Source organism: Archocentrus centrarchus, chromosome 18 (genome assembly GCF_007364275.1).
Source record: "Archocentrus centrarchus isolate MPI-CPG fArcCen1 chromosome 18, fArcCen1, whole genome shotgun sequence".
Classification (NCBI taxonomy): Eukaryota; Metazoa; Chordata; class Actinopteri; order Cichliformes; family Cichlidae; genus Archocentrus; species Archocentrus centrarchus.
In genome coordinates, this window is record NC_044363.1 from 17,558,476 (window position 1) to 17,575,987 (window position 17,512).

Here is a 17,512-nt window from a genome sequence, read left to right on the forward strand (position 1 = left end):
ATCCAAAAGATTCATATTTTTGCATAACTCTGCAAATGCACCTAATTACAGACTAGTAAATAAGTAATTTGTAACATATAAATAACAATTATGCAGCATACACAATTGCTGAGCATCAATATAATAATATCAAACATAACTGGTCATCAATTGGGCCCAGTGCTACAAGAAGTTCTGGAAGTATGTTATTACACTGTTATACCACAAAATGGTGCAGCAGTACCCCAAGACCACAAATGAGGCATAAAAGTGACGTCCATGAGTCTATCCATGCAAGCTGACCACAGTGTGAAAACAACAAAACACTGTCACCACAGGAAGAGTAAACCAGTCAGAGTAAACTACCACAGCTCACAAATGCAGTTATGTCTGAACATGCATGCAAGAATAAAGCAAAGATATGCCCAGCTAGCATGTCCAGTGACCCTTGTATATGTTCAACAAACCTGACATAAGTGTCAGGATTTGGGATAAGGACCCAAACACAGGACTCAGGAGGGAAAGTATGAACTCAGAAATACACAACTTTATTGCTGGATGCAACTGGAGCTAATAAGTCAACAACTAGGAATACTTAGGGAAACTCTGAACCAGGAAACACACTACCTAAGTGAGACAACATGACAAAGAACAGGAGAATACAGACAATACACACAAGATATACACACAAGGTAATCAGGGAGGTAGGATACACCAAGGAGCACAACTGAACAAGACAAGGGGAGTAAAACTGAATCCAACGATACAAAGGACTGCCGAAGTAAAACAGGAAGTAGACATGGAAAGAAAGCTGTTGACTTGACACAACACAGGGAAGGAGGCACATGGAGGATCTACAACACCTACACTAGAGGAACAAGAACATAACAGGTAACAAGACACAAGGAGAAAGAACACTGATGAAGGACAACCTACAGCACAAGGAACAGAGACCAGGACTAAATCCACTTAACAAGAGAAGAAACCAGAAACAAGAAAACACCAAACAGATCCAGGAGCAGAGGAACCCAGAGAACTGAAACACAGCATTAAATAAAAAGTGCCAAGAACAGAACTCAGAAAACTAAACTTAGAAGCCTGAAGATAAAAACAAAGAAACCAAACAGGAATTACCAGAAAAAAGACAAAAATTCAAACCTGCAAAACCTCAATAATCAGGAATCAAACAGTAACATTAAACAATAAAAGTCCAAGAACTGAAAACACTGGGCCATAAACCCAGGAGAATAAGATCTGAGCAAAACGTGATACAGGCTGACGGTGACACAGGCTGACAGGTTGTCCTTTTTTTTTTTTTTTTTTTTTTTTTTTTAATAGATATCTAGCAAGATGATAAAGACCACATACCATAGCCAACTAGCCACAACTGCCCAAACTATCCGAATTCACTCAGCAAGTGGCCTACTCATTAAATTAGTGTTATTACAATTGCGCAATTCTGGAGTGTTGGAATAGTTACACTGGCATGTAAAAAAAAAAAAAAAAGGTAGGTGTAGGTGAACTGTGACACACTGGAAATAGGCTCCACACTTTGATTAATCCAAAATTATTTTATTCCTAAAGAAGTTTTAAAACTCACTCATTTCCTGAATGGTGACTGGATTGCTTTCTGGTGTGATTAAATATCTGCTTCTTTTCCATCCTCTGCAGGTGTAGGTGCCTGCTTTAGAGATACTGATCGTGTTACCTGATCTATCAGGTATTACAGGCTTCTTTTCAAATGAGGTTTGTGTGAACCACTGATATTCTAAGTCAGCAGAGTAGGTCACATCACAGGCCAGTGTCACACTGCCCCCTACTGGTATGGTGGTGCTCTCTGGTTTCAGAGTGGTTTTCAGTTCAAGTTCTGTAACACAGAAATGTAAACAAAAATAAATAAATAAAATAAACAAAAAACAGAGAAAATTAGTGTATGATAATATATGAATATATGATACAAATTCTTTGACACGCAGACATGTACATTATGGAGGACATAAGGTGACACAGCTAAATAAAGACAACACTGTCCAAAAAAGGTAAATGTATAATTCAATCCATTAATCTATAATTTTCCATGTAAGTTTCAGAGACTGTTAGAAGTGAATAAGTGAGATAATAACTACAGAGAGGAATTGTTTGTAGTTGTGGCTGTTCTTGTTGTGTCAGCAGTGGTTTCTGCTGGATAACATCTCAGTCTGTTAAGACGATCAAAAAGAAAACTGTTCTGCATGAAGGCAACAACTCTACAAAAAAAAAAAAATTAGACTCATGGGTGAGTTTAACATCTACTAATGTGATCGCAATCTTGCTGGTCGCCTTAAAATATGCACAAATACATTAAATTAAATGTTACATACATTTTAAAAAATGTATAAAAATTGTACAATTATATAAAATATAAGCACAAAGAAACCATAGTTATAGAGGAGTCTGGAAAAAAATGCTACACATATTACACAAATGGGAAGCCAAGAAAACTCTCACCTCTAGAGAAGAGTGCACTGAGCACTAAAACAAAGATTAAAATCAACACATCAAACTGACAGAAATCAGAAAATATTAAATAATAAACAGAAAAATGTTTTTCTTAATCAGTGACACTCAAACAGAGTACTTACAGAATAACTCCAGCCAAGTGTGCCCCATCATCTCATCCAGCTCTGTGGCCTCTGATCCAGAGATGATCTCAGAGTGTTTGAACAAAGAGAGCTCACTCTCAATGAAAATGAGAGTTGAGGTTTTTCTCTCTCTCCCTCACAGCAAATCCTCAATGCAGAGTGAACATGTGGCCACAATCCTGGAGCTATCATCATGGTCCTGAGTTTTGAATCTTAGGTCATCTTTTGGGTTTTTAGCATTTAGTTCTAGTTATGTTTGCGTCCTGGGTTCTGTTTGAATATTGAGTATTAGTTTTTCTTTCTCTGCGTTTCAGTTTAATATGGCCTCCCCGGTGTCAATTTGTTTTTTGTTAAGTCTTCATCTCTGTTCCCCGTTTGTTACTTCATGTTTTATTTTGGTACTCCCTTATCTCTTGTGCTGCTTGACTCATTACCTACATAGGCCATAATGAATTGGGCTATACAGTTTCAAATGTAAATTGTCATTTGGGCAGTAAAAAGAGGTGGACTTGGCAGGTTGGGCCACAGTTGTGTGAGTGCTACATCTACTAATGCTGCTAACCCTAAGTTAACATAGGACTGCAGCTTTGAGACGAGTGACAGAGGAGAAGCAGCAATGTTAGCTCTACCAACTGTGCACAAATGAAGGTTGACAGCATCTCCTGTGGAGGATCACCTTAATCTATTGTCTGAAAAACTTAGATTGTCTTTGATAACTCCTGTGCCAAGACTGGAGGAGCTGTCTGTTTTTCAGCAGTGAAGTGAACTTTGAGAACATTGTTCACTGCATCATTTTAAGAGGTTGGCGCTGAGTAGTATTACTATGACTCATAGTATAGCCTGTCATTCCCACTGCTTTAATATCACAGAATCAGATGTACAGCTCTGTTGCAGACAGGCAGGCAGACACAGCCTCATCTGTAAAACTCAAAGTTTTCATGTCCACAGGTCATTTATGTTTATTATAATAATAATTATGATTATTGTTATTATAATATATGCAATTCCTCAGTATTAACCACAGATAAATGATTAAGAATACTCCAAACTCGCCCACAGTATGCTGCTCCAACATTCACAAACTGCATTTCTCTAGTTCTTCTGTGGTCATATGAATGTTTTTTGTTTTGTTTTGTTTTTTTGTGGTCACAGTATAGAAGAGACAGAGTGCAACAGTGTGCACGCCAGGCAGAACAACAAGAATTAGATCAAAAATCAAAAATAAAGCAGTGAAAATGAATGACTCAAAGGGGCGACAGTACAACATTAAATGGGAATCACCCACAGCTGTTTGGTGGTGGGCATCTGAAATAGTTATGGTGTCTGATGACAGTAAACTGCACAGAAAGAATAATTATTTAAATATATTCAATATTTAAAGCAGAAAATTTAAATACAAAATCAGTGCCTTATCTGCGGAGGGTTTTGGAGCATTTTGCTCAAAAATAATATCTAACCAAACAATTTTTCAACAACATGTAATCAAAATAAAAGACTGGAGCGTCCTACCATGTGATCATGTTTCTGTGAAAAACCAGAGAATGAATTATAAACATGATTAAAATCTACTCACATTAAGTTTCTGTTCATGTCTGCTGAAGTTGTACGACTGAAACAGCTCAAAGAAACACCTGCTGTTCACTTCTGACCAGAGAGGAAACAGCTGCCCACAGCTGTAAGCATCCGGTGGGCAGGCAGAATGTGAGAAGCAGCATCACATCTCTGACCTGCTGACAGCAGCTAACATCACTGTTTGCCGCCTCGTCCAACACATAAACCACAAGTATGAGATGAGTTAAATAAACAGGAACCAGAATTCAAATATTTTCTAAAACTCAACACAATGACACACATGAAAGTATAAAAAGTTACTGTAGCCTTTAGGGCTCCATCCATCTAATAGATAGCAGTGATATAAAAGTATACTCGTGGTAGTTTATCAGGGTTGTGAGTACAAACTACTCATGAGATCTGCTCTATAATTTTAACTGACAGTGACAATAATGAGGAGACTCGACCTGAGCTGCTGTCACTATAGTACAGAGTGTCATCAGCAGCACCTCTGTGGTTTCAATGGCTTCATGTTGTATGACTATAAAGGAAGGGAGAGAATAGCGGTGATAAACTCAGTGTTGTATTTCTGTGTGAATGGCCTGTGCACTACATACACTATATACACTAACATTTTTCTTTGTTTTGTTTCTTATGAACTTCAAGGAAACGAGTTTCCAGTCATAAAACAGCAAAGTCACAGTTTCTGCTAATATTTGAAATGCCTGTAAAATGCATGCATACTTTCACAAACACAGAAACAAATCTTTCCACTACTTTTACATTGCTGTAAACATTGTATTACATAGATTAAATATATCTTTTGCATCCACTCAGAGAAGCAGCTACAACATTATCTGAGGCCAAGAAACCACCAGACAGAAAGTAACTGAAAGAAAAACCACAGAGCACCTCTAGAAAGCTAAAAAATAAAACCTGCAGCCATTGGAAAGTAAGACCAGTGTTTCCTTTAAGTACTTCTTGCTGCTTTGAAGATTTTTAGGGACTGTCAAAATAAAACAGGTCAAGACCAACCATAACACACATGCAGACTTGACAAAACATGGAGAAGCACAAACACAAACATACAGCCACTCAGAGAGGACATAAGGGAAACATGAGGCAGGTAAGGAGAACTAAACTTCAGATAATAAGAGCATAGAAATATAATACAGAAATAAAAAAGGTGAGAAACAAAACCATAAACAACCTAAGAAACAAACTGAAGAAAAACTCAAAAGTCCAAAACACAAAAAACTCTGGGTCAACCTCAGGATCACAACAATTCCTTTATAACACTTTGTCCCATTTATGAACTAGTCCTTTCCCTCAAACTGTATGATGCTTAATTGCATTCACCATAACAATAGATACAATTATGTAGTCTACAGCCACAGAATTCAGCCATCACAGCACACTTTATTTACAGAAGGAGGAGATGCACATTATAGCTGCACAGGAAATTTGACAAGGTCTTATTAAATAATAGGAAACTATATCTCTAACAGGCTGTCGGAGTGGGTTGGGCCCAATTTTGCTGCATTGTTCAAAACAATAAACTTCCTATTAATCATTAGCAAAACTTCATTCATTAAAACATCAAGCCTCGCAAGCAGTACCACGTGACTGATTCAGGAAACGATTTCAGCGTGTGATTCGAAATATGAGGGGCAGCGAAACGCAACTGCTCCCCCCTCACAGTTTGTGGTATTGGGGACTAGTGCGCGTTGGTTTGCAGTCTATTTGAGCTGCTTCTTTTTTGGTGATGGAACCAGCCAGAAACAGATTTCCCTGTCTGGGAACATTTTGAGCTGATCTCTCCTAATAAGGCATGCGCATAGTAATAAATTATTACCCCAGCTTCATCTGTGAAGGGTATTTTCTAAAGCCGGTGAATCGTTTCAAACAAAATAAACCGCCTGAAGCCAGCACTGTGGCAAAGCTGTTATTTCTAAATAAAAACGAATAAATAAAATGTCCTTAGTGGCATGAGCACAGTTACAAACCATGTAATACAGTCACATTCACATCACAACTCTCTCCCAATTTATTTCCTCTTTCCCTCTTGACCCCGACATTGTATCATAAAGAGACACCATTAGTTCAGGATTTATTTATTACCATCACAAAAATCATTTATTCTGTTCAAAGCTTCACGCACCAAAGCCTTGGTCCGATTATAATCACTCTGCTTGTTTTACATTGACTGTCCATTTGATGGCGCAGTAGAGCAAATGAAGCAGCAGCAGAAAGCCAGCTTAACAGAGAAGGTTGATAACCACCATTGTGACACCCATAATCTCCAACTTTAGGACTTTCATAGCATACCCCTCTGGTCCTTAGTCTTTATCATAACCTTTGTTTTCCCTCTTGTGTTTTCTGGCTGTGTTCACTTTGCTGCTCCACTATTTGGGTTTTGTTGGCTTGGATTTTCCACCTGTTTAATTGAAGGTGCTTTTTAAAGTTTGTTTCCAGAGTCTGCATCTGCGTCCTCATTCTTGCACTTCTTAACAGAATGTTTTTGCACGTCTTTACCAGATGGTGAAATTCTGGCTCCAAGTTTGGTCATAAAGTCATGTGCAGGAAGTGAGTGAGCTGAAGGAAAACAGAAAAAAGTGTTTTGAAACAAAGGTGTGTGTGAGGCGAGCTGACATCCTGCTTCCTAGAGAATCTTTTTGTCCTTTTAGCTTTCAGTAACCACATAGTGGGACAGTTTCTGAGGCTCTTGGGAAATGCTGAAACAAACTGTAGTTAACCTGAAGATGACAAACTGTTCCAACTTCAGCAGATGAATTTAGTTTCAATATAAGGTGAAATAAATGGACATAAAACTGATGAAAGGATCACTTATTTGAAACGTGTTTCATAAGAATATGACTCTCTAGTTCCACTGTGAACACCTGGAGTAACCAGATTTTCTAACTCTTTCAGCCTTTAACATCCAGACCACTGTGACTCTCTGATTTTTAGATAGCAGAACAAAATTGTAAACACAGCATCTGTATGAATTGTATAACTGGTCAATAAGGAATTGTTATAAACCTGAGAGTTTCTTTTACACTTTTATTTGGTCCAGTATGGCAGAAAATTCAATATGGTGAAAATAACCTCAAAGGGAATTTTTAATTCTACTTTATTTATGTCATTTTGGAAAATTGGACATACGGCACAAAAGCAATAAGAGCACCATCAATCTTGATGTTTTGGTGGCACTAGAGTACGTAAAGGGGAAAGAAAAAAAACTGCAGAAATATATTATATACACACTATTATAACCCTCAATGTTGACACATTTCTTTCAAAAGAGCAACACAATTCTTTTGTTTTCACAGTTATAGCTGACAGACTGCAATTCAAAGTGGTCAAAAACATAGAAAAGGTGCATTCATTCAAATCCATACAGTGTCAATCACATCATTCATTCTGGCATAATGTCTGTGTAGATTCTCAGTCATCCAGGTCATAGTAGTCTCTGGAGCTTGAAAAAGGCGACTGGACTTCTTTTTGTTTCTTGAAGACGTTTCACCTCTCATCCGAAAGGCTTCTTCAGTTCTCAACCAAATGGTGGAGAGACCCAGGTATTTAAACCCCTGTGGGCGTAGTCCCCTGGAGGTGGTTATGACCCTCTATTGATCATGTGCGTGAACACATGTGCCCAGGTGTGAAGGGGGCGTGGGTCATATTTAATCAGTGGTTTCAGTTGAAACCAATTTAGGACTCCGCTCCATTGTTTCCTGTGGCCTATTGAGGTCACTGGAACAAAGGTGTGAATGGGGGTTGAGACGTCTGGGAAGGGAGCTCAGGACAGCACTGTAAGCGGGGGAAAGTTGGTGACGTAATCCACCTCCTCTGTTCAATGATGGTTGTTCACAGTGGACATAGATGGCTTCTTTCACTCCTCTTTCAAACCATCTGTTTTCCCTGTCCAAAATGTGGACATTGGCATCCTCAAAAGAGTGCCCTTTTTCCTTCAGATGCAGATGTACTGCTGAATCTTGTCCTGTCGAGGTGGCTCTTCTATGTTGTGCCATTCGTTTGTGAAGAGGCTGTTTGGTTTCACCAATGTAGAGGTCCGAGCACTCTTCACTGCACTGAACAGCATACACTACATCGCTGATCTTGTGTTTGGCGGGTTTGTCCTTGGGATGAACCAGTTTTTGTCTTAGGGTGTGACTTGGTTTGAAGTATACTGAGATGTCATGCTTGGAGAAAATTCTTCTGAGTTTCTCTGACAAGCCTGACACATATGGGATGACAATGTTGTTCCTCTTGTCCTTCCTATTCTCTGTAGTTTGTGTTTGGCCTTCATTCCTGTGCATCTTAGCTGATTTGATGAAGGCCCAGTTGGGGTAACCGCATGTTTTGAGGGCTTTCTCAATGTGTGTGTGTTCCTTATGCTTCCCTTCTGCCTTAGACCCACGCCCCCTTCACACCTGGGCACATGTGTTCACGCACATGATCAATAGAGGGTCATAACCACCTCCAGGGGACTACGCCCACAGGGGTTTAAATACCTGGGTCTCTCCACCATTTGGTTGAGAACTGAAGAAGCCTTTCGGATGAGAGGTGAAACGTCTTCAAGAAACAAAAAGAAGTCCAGTCGCCTTTTTCAAGCTCCAGAGATTCTGGCATAATGCAGATCAGAATATATAATGTATTTGTTTTCCCCCACTGCATGGAACATTATACAAAGTTGTAAACTCAGTACATCTCATCATTTGTGATTTTAAAAAAAGAGCATAAAGTCTATATTATTACATACTAATAAACTCTGACAGGAACACACAAACAAACACATCCTATGACTGTTATAGTGTGATGCTATGATACATTATATTGTGACACCGTTCTAATCTGACTTTGTATTTGTATACACCATACAGATGCTGGCACTCACATCTGTATGGCAACATTTATACAAGTTGAATCAAGATTGGTCCATTTGTTTAGGAGGAGATAGGAAACATCCATGTATTCTAATCATTATAGTATAATTATGATTCTTTGCTGCTCTCTTCACTGACCTGTAAGACAAACACAAAAACATAAAGATTAAGGATGTTTTGTGGTGAAGCCATTTAATAATTCCAAGAAGAAAAGCTCACAGTGTGTACCCTACATGGTAGCATAATTACCATAATGACCAGCTAACAGGTGTGTGTGTTTGTGTGTGCATGACTGTTATGAGTATACCTGCAGTTCCCGTCTTCACATCAGTGTAAAGAGTGCGTTCAGGTGGTTCATGATGCGCACCTGTAATCAGATGAATCCACAAAAGAATATAATTAATAAACCTCTCAGTACTGGAGGCCAAGACTGTTTTTTTATTTACATTGCACATTTTTTGCATACTCACGTATCTTTTGAAAGCTTTTAAGCTCAATAAGAGAGTATGTGGCTTCGAGAGATTCATCTGCCTCTGAAATGTACAGATTTTTAGTTACACAATTATAAATTCAAACTGTTCTTTACAATTCGAAAGATAACACACGGGCACCCAAGTGGCTTAGTGGCGACCACATACATATGCCACGTTGCGGTGTGGGCGGTGTGGGTTCGAGTCCCGGCCCATCGCCAATTTGCCCGCGTATCTTTCCCCCATTTCCTGTCTCTCTCCACTGCCAATAAAAGCCGCTGTGGCCAGAAATGCAAAAAAAGGTAACACGTACCATTTGCACTGTTTGGTTCCAAGTGACCGACTGTTTCATAGAGGTGAGAATTATCTTTAAAAAAAATAAAGTCAGGGTCAAAGTATCATTTTAATGCCATGAGAACAAATTTTTGCATCTCTAATTGTTCTTTGCTATTTGAACAATAACACGTACCATTTGCATCCTCTGCAGTCCCTCCTAAAGGATCGACTGTTTCATAGAGGTGGTGAGTACCTTAAAATAAAACACAACCCATTTTTGTTAACGTGCAAAGTGAGATTTGTCTGCCTCTGAAATGTACAGATTATTAGTTACAAGATTATAAATATGTCACCTGAATTAGTCTCTTTAACTCAGTGTCTTCCAATTGATTAATTGTTTCATAGAGGTGAGAATTACATTAAAAAAATTGTTCTAATTGTTCTGTACTACCCAAAACATACCGTACCATTTGCATCATTTGCAGTCCCTCCTAAGCGATGAATTGTATCATAGAGGTAACGATTACCTTATAAAAAAACAGGGTCAGAGTTTCACTGCGGTGCCATTAGAGCAAATACACATCACAGTTTTGTTAAAGAGCAAAGAAAAAACCTTTTAAAAAGTTTGATTAACTCTGAATAATTGAAAAACAGGACCAGAAGATATTTTCACAGCATGAACCCACAGTGGTGCTGGATGTGTTGTAATGAAATGGAACAATAACATTTGTGGATTAAAGCTACATTTCTGTGAGTAAAATCTGGTTCAACTCGGATCTTTTTAATTGTTTGATCACTTTTCCAACTTTTTAAGAAGTTCTAGTCTTCTGGATTTTTGCCAACAGCAGAACCTAATAAATGCTAGAGGTAATGAAGACTTAATAATATTATTAATAAAGTTTGATTTAAGTTCTGACCGTGCTGAAGAGAGTAGTATTCAAGAGCTCGATTCTGACTGACTCGAGGATTTGTGGTGGCGTGCTGACTGTAGATCTCTGACTGGATTGGCCTGATGATAACATTACAAATGCACAGTTGATAACATAATAAACACAGTAAATTTAATACAGTAGGAAAAATACTGTCTATTTACAGTGGGGGAAAAAAAGAAGTGTAGAGTTTTATACCAACCTGGAGCTGCTTAACTCTGTCAAAAAAAAAGAAAATTATTTTTATTGTTAATTTAATTGTTTTACTGCTATTTTGTGCTATAAGATCACAATACATGTGCATCTGAACAATTAAGAGTCTGTAGATAGTGAAGGAAAAGGTCTCACCCTTAGTCTTTCTATAGTGATAAAACAAGAGCAGGAGAATAATGAAGAGAAAGACTCCACAGACCAGCCCAACAATCAACCCCACAGCAGATGAAGGTCTCAGTGTAACTGCTGTGACTGTAACAGTATAACATTAACAGTAAGTATTAACAGACTTCATGTGAAACATTTTTTTATGAATATTCTCACAAAAATAGTCAGGTGACTTCAAGACAGAAAGAAATAAACATCAACATTCACAGCACATTTTCATTAATATACTTTATGATGACCATGAAAATCATTTACAAATATTCATCAAATCTTTGATCCTGCTCACCTTTAACTAACATCCAGCTCTGTGGTGACTCTCTTCCTGAGTATTCACACTTGTAGAAACCTTCATCAGACTTTGACACTGCAGAGATCTTCAGCTCCTCTCGGGTATCATTTTGAATAAGTTTGTCATTGTGGTAGAAAAACACATTGGAAAGTATTTTTTGTCTTTTCAAACTGCAGCTCAGACTAACAGAAGCTCCTTCAGTCACAGGATGAACAGGACTCACCAGGATAGGACGATTACGATCATCTGTGACACAATCAAACATATTGTTTCAGTCAGATCAGCTGATGACCTTCAGAAAAAAAACTGAAGGTCACCAAATTAACATGAAGCTCTGATCTCTGCTCTTCTGTGTTTAAGAACTACTGTACGTGTCCTACAAATAAACTTTTACCAAATACGCAGCTAACCTATAAATTATACAGTGAAGAGTTCATATCATAAGTCCTGGAGTATTATTTCACATTTCCAACTAAAAATCGTGCAATAATTCAGACGGTAACAGTTGAGGATCTTTGGGCTCTGTGGATCAGACTTGATAAGAGAGGAAAGATGAGATTAAAAAAAAAAAACTCCAGCAAATGATCTAATGTGATGTTGACCTGATCTGATGATGTACAAATGCTCCATTCCTTGAAGTCACAGCAGTGCTGCAGGGCTTCTTCAGTAAATGTGCTGCACACAGCAGCCTTTAAAAAATGGCACCAGCTGCTGCTTTTAATATCAGATCCATCAGATGGGTCGATAAGGTACACGAGGTAATCATGCAAAACTTCATTCAATCACAGTCTTACCACAACAAGGAAATACTGTGTGTGTGTGTGTGTGTGTGTGTGTGTGTGTGTGTGTGTGTGTGTGTGTGTGTGTGTGTGTGTGTGAGAGATGGTTTTCCTTTAGTTCATGTTGATGTTTAGTTACAGCCAAAGATGAGAAGATAAGCTACGGCATGTCAGCTCTAAAGGGGATGTTTAACATGTACACATCAATGTGCTTGTAAAAAAGGCTGTTCCGGGAGAGATTCAGCACGGGAAGTATCAGGAGACCTGGCTCGCTCTCTTCCTGCTGACGGCGGAGGGATTGAGAGCCGCCTGCGCATGAGCTACACAGGACGCGGTAGTTCAGCTGCGCCGGCTACGAGCGGAACGGGTGAAGAATATCGACTGTCAACCCAGAGGGAGATTGGTGCAGCGGCCAGTGGACTGTGTGCGTCTATTTCAAGTAAGGACTGGGGTTGGGAGTAATAGCTTAAGATGGTGTAGCATCTACGCCCTGGACTGCCGTGATGTTGCTAACTGCTAGCCCAAGGAGCGCGTTATTTCCGGCGCAGCATGTTAAGGTTGTATTGTATTATATTGTGTTGTATAGTATTGTTATCTGTTAGACTGGGCTGGTGGCTGGTTTAGAGGGGTAATTATACGGAGATTCCCTACGTTTTATGTGATCGCGGGACGCACCCGTGCCGCGCATTAATCAGAGTAATTAGCAGAGTGAATGCCACTCCGAGTGCGACTGTAAGCGGTCATGTTTGTGTTCACTTCAGAGACCAGCAGAGGGTGCCACTGGATCGTTGTAAAGAGTATACCTACTAGTTATGTGCATTATATGTTAAGTCTGGGGAGTAAGGTTATTTACTGAGCTATGGTTGCTGTGTTAAACCTGTTACATATGTGATTTGTTATGTTTAGATTGTAAGGCTGCGGGGTGTACTCACATGTGCATTTGTTATGATGTAATTTTCATATAGTTAAACCTGTTTTGGTGGTTCTTGTTGCAGACCACACAAATACCCACACACCTGCACCCCCGCAGACCCATACTACTGACCCTATGCGACCACAACCTGGTGGAGCTAAGAACAGCTGTAACTGTCTTGGTGGTGGAAATAAAGCAAAATAAAGCGAGCAAGACATCCGTGTGGTTCTGACCGATCACCTGCTGCGGGTCCCAATTCAATAATCTGGCATTATTAGTGTAGAGGAGGCAGACTGCCCCAACAAAGTGGTCCTTCGAGCCGGATGAGGAGTCTACAGCAGATAAGGATGTCTACAGCACAGGAAGACGAGGTGGGTATGTGTGTCAGGAGGCAACAATCCCTCCCCGCATATCCGGACAACGATGACCGATCTGGGTTCCCAGCCAGATCGGGGCCACCACCAGGCATGGAAACTCCTTCCTCAACGCAGGATAAATTGGGAGATGGAGACCACCACAGCAGATACGTCACACGCTCGGCCTCCCCGATTAGCCAGGAACCCCATAGCCCAGAGCAGGGGAGGAGAGAACGTCATGATCTCGAACTGGAGAGGGACAGCCTTCTAGCATCGGTGGAGAAGCTGAGACTCCAAAACGAGCAGCTCAGGGTCAAGCTTGAGCACCACGGCTTGGTGGAGGGGTATCGGCAGGGGGCTCCCCAGGGGACACTGCACAGTACAGGTTCCGGCTTTAGAGCCACAGCCTTGCGGCCAGGCTCTCCAGAGGGTTTTCTTAGTGGGGCCGCATCATATCCACAGCATGCGGTCAGTGGTCCCGACCAATATTGGGGGAGACACGACTTTCCGTCTGACCCAGGGCGCGCGGGGCCCTACGCTTCACGTAGGGTACCCAGGACAGGAGGGGAGTATTACACCAGCTATGGCCAGGAATGGTGGCGCAGGGACTCCCCCGAGCAGAGACGGGGCTACAGCCCTGAACGGTGGTGGGGTCCGGGTCATGGACCGGAACGGCACCAATCCAGCTTCCAATACATGGGCCCACCGGGTGGGCGAGAGAGCGTGTATAGGGGGCCGGCGCCTACCATCCCAGATTTCAGCCGCCCGAACCCTAGGGAGTTTGCGAGACTCCGAATGGCTCTGGAGAACCTGCTGCCAGAGGGAGCTTCGGAACGCTTTAAGTTCCAGATATTAGTTGACCATCTGAAATTGGAAGAGGCACTGCTAGTCGCAGATTCCTATACCAATTCGGATTACCCCTTCACGGACACTATGGCCGCCTTGAATCGGCAGTATGGGCAGGCGCACCAGCTTGCTCTGCAGCGCATCGCGGAGCTCATGGATGGGCCCAGCATCCTAAGTGGGGACATTAAATCCTTTAGGTTGTTTGCCTTGAATGTCCGCTCGCTGGTGAGCATGTTAGAGCAGCTGGGGCAGAAAGGATGGGTGGAGTTGGACTGTGGTTCACATGTCACCCGCCTGCTGGGTAAGTTACCGCACGAACTCAGATCTGGGTTCAGACGGTATATACACCCTCTGCGGATCCCGATCCCCACGCTTCGGGATCTGGCTCACTGGTTAGAGTATGAGCTCCAGATCCAAGATGATATCGCACAATACCGCCCCAAGAAAGATATTGATGCCAGGCCCAAAGACCTCCGGCCTGCTACGAGGCTACCTACCAAGGCTTCCATTCTCATGGTAGGTACCGAAACCAAAACCGAGGGAGGTGCCGCTAAAGGGCTAGGCCAGAGTGCGAAGAAATTCTGCCCATTCTGCGACAATGACAAGCATTCGCTGAATAACTGCTCAAACTTTAAGTATCTGAGCACAGCGCAGAAGCGTAGTTGGATACAAGAGAATAACCGTTGCTGGAGGTGTGGTAGGGAGCACAGAGCCTCAGACTGCAACCTGAAGATGCTCTGTAAGTCCTGTAATAATAGGCATCTCCTCGCCCTGCATTATCTTAATGCACCAGCCAGTGGGAAAAAGGACGGAGGCGATAAGAGGTCAGACATTGGGGCGGCTGAGGCCAGTGAGGCCACACCTACCCCAGCGGTAGAGGAGGTGTTCTACATCGGCAAACCCCCGCAGGGGAGCCGCGTGTTACTTAAAGTCACCAAGGTCATTTTGCGGCATGGCACTCAAACCATGGAGACTTACGCGGTGCTTGACGACGGGTCAGAGCGCACCTTACTGCTGGACCCCGCTGTACAGCAACTGGGGCTCCAGGGCCAGCCCGAGGACCTGCCCTTGCGGACGGTGAGACAGGAGCAGCATGTGCTTACAGGAGCATCGGTCGCGTTCTCCATCTCACCAGTGGGCTGTCCAGATAAGGTGTACCGCATAGAAGGGGCCTTCACGGCACCGAAGCTGGGACTAGGGCAGCACACCTATCCGGTTAAGGCGTTGAAGCGCAAGTACCGGTATCTGAAAGGGGTTCCTATCCCATCATTCAAAGATATTGTCCCATTGCTGCTGATTGGCTCAGACTACCCCCACCTGGTGACCCCAGTTGAGTCGGTAGTCCTGGGGCCCCCCGGGGCACCTGTGGCAGTCCGCACTCGCCTCGGGTGGACACTACAGGGGCCAACCAATAATATCAAGGCGTATCTTCGTGAGCAGCATTGCCTGTTCACCAGTTATAGAGCCCCACCAGCCGACATTCAGCAGCATGTCGAGAAACTGTGGCAGTTGGATGTGCTGCCATGGCGAAATGAGAAGGCTAGTATGAGGTCGCGACAGGATCAGGAGGCTCTTAGCAGTTTGGAACAAGGGACTGTGCGGGTCGAGGTGAACGGCATTTACCGTTATGCTACCCCTCTACTGCGCGTCCAAAACTTCCCGAACCTGTGGGCACCTAAGGAGGCGGTGTTGCCTCAGCTCAGGAGTACTGAGAGGCGTTTGGCTAAGAACCCTGACATAGCCCGAGTCTACAACGCTGAGATCCAACGACTCGTGCAGGCCGGTTATGTCGTCAAGCTACCACTTGACCAGGGCCAGACTGTTAACAGTTGGTACATCCCGCATCACCTGGTTGAGCACAATGGCAAGCATCGAGTGGTTTTCAACTGCTCTTTCCAATTCAAGGGGGTCAATCTGAATGAGCTTCTGCTTCCTGGCCCAGCACTCGGCCCTACCCTACTCGCTGTTCTCCTACGTTTCAGAGAACACAGCGTGGCCTTTAGCAGTGACATAAAGGGCATGTTTCATCAGGTTAGACTCTTACCAGCAGATCAACCTTTACTCCGCTTTGTGTGGAGAGACCTCAAACGGGATGAACCGCCCACGGTATATCAATGGGCCGTGCTTCCCTTCGGTACGACCTGTAGCCCCTGCTGTGCAATCTACGCCCTGCAGAGGCACGTTACCGATCACACGCGGCCCGGTGATCCAGTGAGGGACGTGGTACTGAGGAACTTCTATGTGGACAACTGTCTACATAGTGTGGCCTCAGTGGACCAGGCGAGGTCTATTATCCAACAGTTGCAGTCTCTTCTGGTTGAGGGGGGCTTCGAGCTGCGCCAATGGGCTAGTACGCATCTGGACACCATCCGTCACATCCCAGCGGAGCTGAGATCAGCAGGTGCCGAGAGATGGATAGCCCAAGGGCACCCCGGCCAGGCCGAGTCCGCCCTAGGCCTGCAGTGGAACTGCCATCAGGACATCCTGTCCTTCAAACATCGGGCATCCCTGACGAGGCCAGATTGCATAACGCTGCGCTACATTTACCGAGTGCTAGCGAGCCAATATGACCCCCTTGGGTACCTTGTACCCTACACAACCAGGGCCAAGGTCATCGTCCAGCATTTGTGGGAGAAGAAGCGAGACTGGGACGATCCCGAGCTTCCCGAGCACCTGATTGCTGCATGGCGAGGGTGGGAGAAGGAGTTGTTGCATTTACCGAATATAACCCTTCCCAGGTGTTACACTAGTCCACCATTAGACACCATGGACTGTCAGCGGGAGATACATGTGTTCTGCGACGCCTCCGAACAAGCCTATGGCTCGGTAGCCTACCTCCGGTCGGAGAGGCCCGGGCAGGGGGTGGAGGTAGCCTTTGTCACTGCTAGATCTAGAGTTGCTCCCAGGAAGCAGCAATCGATCCCGCGTCTAGAACTATGTGCGGCCTTGACAGGAGCCCAAGTGGCCCAGCTCCTCAAGACTGAGCTCACGTTCCCTGTACAACGAGTGGTACTGTGGACGGACTCGACCACAGTCCTAACCTGGCTTCAGTCAGAGTCGTGCAGGTACAAGGTGTTCGTCGGCACACGTGTGGCCGAAATTCAGGATCTCACGAAGGGAGACACGTGGAGGTATGTAGAGTCGGCCTCCAACCCTGCTGATGATATAACCCGTGGGAAACCTCTTCCCACCCTAACACCCGAGAGTCGGTGGGCTCGGGGGCCGGGGTTTCTGGG